Raw genomic sequence first — 4,092 nt, 5'->3', positions numbered from 1 at the left:
TGCATTGTTGGAGGGTGGTCACATGACCAATTACCAAAAATGGTCAAAAAATGAAACTTGTAGCCCTACACCATAGCTTCCCAAATCTGTTTGAATGATATTCTGAAGTGCTCCCATTGTGGAGATATGAGGTAAAGGGATTTCAGAAGTGTCACATTTTTTGTTTTGTTTTTTGTGTTTTTCACCATGAAAACAAAACCAAACAACATGATTTCAGTATATTTAGAGAGCTCAAAGAAAGGGCTACAATTATTGTATTGTGGGAAAAATGACCAAAAAAGGAAGGTGCATGCCCTAGAAAAGGAATTAGACTATAAGAGTCAGATATAGACTACCAAGTTTACTGATAGACTACAAAAATGTCAGACTTAGACTACACAGTTTACTGATAGACTATAAAAGACTACAAAAGTCAGACTTAGACTACAAAGTTTGCTGATAGACTACAAAAGACTACAAAAGTCAGACTTAGACTACAAAGTTTACTAATACACTACAAAAGACTACAAAAGTCTATAGACTACCAAGTTTACTGATAGAGTACAAAAATGTCGGACTTAGACTACAAAGTTTACTGAGACACTACAAAAGACTACAAAAGTCAAACTTAGACTACACATTTTACTGATACACTACAAAAGACTACAAAAGTTGGACTTTGACTCCAAAAGCTTGGACTCAGACTACAAAGTCAGGGTTAGGGTCAAAATTGAGACTACAAAAGCTTGTAGTGTGCGCTTTTTCATTAGAAAATTTTGTAGTGTCTGCTATTTGAGCATACAAAAGTTTGTAGTATCTGCTTTTTGAGACTACAAAAGTTTGTAGTGTCCGCTTTTAACACTACAAGTTGCCATGTAGTTTGTGGTGTCCTTGATCCTGTCTAAGTTATGGCGATGAGGTTGAATGATTGACATTCATTAGAAAAGTTTGTAGTGTCCACTTTTTGAGACTACAAAAGTTTGTAGTGTGCGCTTTTTTATTAGAAAAGTTTGTAGTTGACATGTAGTTTGTGGTGTCCTTGACATTATGAATTGACATATTGCCATTGCTGCAGCATTAGTTTTTTACATTATGCACAAGTTGTCTTTCACATTAGGATCAAAGAGCTGTATCAAAGTTGACTATGTTTGGGAGAGGCCAGTATCAATGTGAAAGCAGACAGTGTGAAAGCCAACTTGGTCATGATGTCAAAAACTGGTGATGTGATGTCAATCCTTCAGCCATATCCCCACATGAACTTATAATTATGTTTTAAGATAGGACAGTAGGTATCAATCAATATGAAAGGCTTAGAATGGCCTTTCCTAATGTGAAAGACAACTTGTGCATGATAATGCTGCAGCACTGGCAATATGATGGCAATCCTTCAACATCATCCCCATAACCTACATAGGGCCAAGGACACTATAAACTACATGTCAACCACAAACCTTTTTAAATGAAAATGCAGAAACTGCAAACTCTTCTGATATTCTTTAGTGGTCTAAAAAAGTGGACACTACAAACTTTTGTAGTCTGAAAAAGTGGACAGGACAAACTCTTCTAATGGCTCTCATGCTCTCTTTTGCATATAATTCCTCAAACTAAATGGAATACATAGGGTCCCTGCAGTGTATCTGTATATTCCCTAGCCATTTTCCCATCAAATGTGTGCCATGTATGGGATGGATGGGCATAGAGCTAGGTTGACTTTGGATAACCTTTTAGTCCTAACCCTAACTATGTAGTCTAAGTGCAAGGTGTTGACTTTTGTAGTCTTTTACAGTGTATCAGTAAACTTTGTAGTCTAAGTCTCACTTTTGTAGTCTTTTGTAGTGTCTCAGTAAACTTTGTAGTTTAAGTCCGACATTTTTGTACTCTATCAGTAAACTTGGTAGTCTATAGACTTTTGTAGTCTTTTGTAGTCTATCAGCAAACTTTGTAGTCTAAGTCTGACTTTTGTAGTCTTTTATAGTCTATCAGTAAACTGTGTAGTCTAAGTCTGACATTTTTGTAGTCTATCAGTAAACTTGGTAGTCTATATCTGACTCTTATAGTCTAATTCCTTTTCTAGGGCATGCACCTTCCTTTTTTGGTCATTTTTCCCACAATACAATAATTGTAGCCCTTTCTTTGAGCTCTCTAAATATACTGAAATCATGTTGTTTGGTTTTGTTTTCATGGTGAAAAACACAAAAAACAAAACAAAAAATGTGACACTTCTGAAATCCCTTTACCTCATATCTCCACAATGGGAGCACTTCAGAATATCATTCAAACAGATTTGGGAAGCTATGGTGTAGGGCTACAAGTTTCATTTTTTGACCATTTTTGGTAATTGGTCATGTGACCACCCTCCAACAATGCAAGAGACCCTGACAATTCCTACCCTGTTATTACCCTAGGCAAAGAAATGAAAAATAGCCCTAGGCAGCAATGAAATACCAAAATATCACCCTGGGAAAGCAATGAAAAATAGCCTAGGCAGCAATAAAAAATAGCCCAGGCAGGAATGAAATACCAAAAATATCACCCTGGGAAAGCAATGAAAAACAGCCCAGGCAGGAATGAAAAATAGTGCTAGGCAGGAATGAAATAGATATGAAACAGAAATGAAATGAAAAATAGCCTAGGCAGCAATGAAAAATAGTGCTAGGCAGGAATGAAATAGATATGAAACAGAAATGAAATGGATATGAAACAGGAATGAAATAGAAATAAAATAGAAATGAAATAGAAATGAAATAATACCTTGAAGGAAATGAGATACATCTCATAAGGTTTGCCATGTTATCTCATTTTATAAAAAACCTAGGCAATTAACAAATCGTTGTGCTGGCAGTTTCCAGTGTTTTATGATAAGAAGTGGTAGGGACTAGTGGATCCTTTATTATATTCTTTTTATCATTTTCTTTTCCCTGTGCATCGTGTGGTAGAGTAGCTACATTTTTTTTCCCTCAAAATTCAGTTTGTTTACATCTGTGTACCAATGGCGTCTTAGGCCCCAATGTCATCCAAAAAGGGTTTCTCACATCCAGCTATTTCAGTCTGATTTGACAGAGGGAAACTATCTGAAGTGGTCTGAACATATTCAAGCATATATTTGGTGAAATTTCAGAGGTTGTTTCTATGACGAACAAAGCTGTAGGACATATATTTCTCCTCAGAACTAAAACTGTGCATTGTTGACAATTGTGTACCAAAGGCATTGAAAGGCCCAAGGTCATCCAAAATGGATTTGTCACATCCAGCCTATTTCAGTCAGATTTGACAGAGGGAAACTATTTAGGAGTGTCAGAACATCATCAAATATATATATAGTAAAGTTTCAGGTGTTCTTTCTAGGAGAAACAAAGCTGTGGGAACATAAATGTCTCCCCAGAATTAAATCATAAATATGCACCCATATAATATCAACAATACCTCTTCCCACCCACCCTACAGCAAGCTGTGCATTAACCCACATCCTGACCAAGTGGTCAAATGCACTCCCTATGGAAATGAATAAAGTGCATTCTTGCAGAATATAAGGCATAGGACTACAGCCAAGGGTGCATATCTAAATTTTACTTTGTGCACCTTTATTTGTACAAACAACCATATTAGGTAGAACACCCTTCCAAGTTGGCAAGTTCCAACCACTCCACCCTTATGATGTGTGGGGCAGTGTTTGGAGCAACTACCGAAACAGTGCTAGAACGTGGAGCAATGGGCAGCACATGTGAATGGGCATCATGGTTTACATAGCCATGGCCTAAAACAGATGTTTAAGGCGCAAAGGAGGTCTTTATTGTCCTCTACTGATTCCTGCTGGATTCCAGCGGAATCCAGGCAATTCCTGGAATTCCAGAGGAATCAAATTTGGCAGAGGGCCCTGCCAAATTGATCAAACAATTCCATGGAATTTTGAATGGAATTGGGTGATCACCTGAAAGGAATGCTCACAGAACGAGACAGAATGGAATTCCTGATGCCCAAATCAAACGTCGGCATTTGGCCGACGTTTCATTTGGGCATCATCAACAAACAACGCCACATCTCTTTTCAACCACCACCATCACTGACGCCTACACACCATGTCGCCAACGTCCACCACCACACACACCAGCCACA

This window comes from Laccaria bicolor, genomic scaffold (assembly GCF_000143565.1).
Source record: "Laccaria bicolor S238N-H82 LACBIscaffold_65 genomic scaffold, whole genome shotgun sequence".
Taxonomy (NCBI): Eukaryota; Fungi; Basidiomycota; class Agaricomycetes; order Agaricales; family Hydnangiaceae; genus Laccaria; species Laccaria bicolor.
This window is presented reverse-complemented; position numbering follows the sequence as displayed.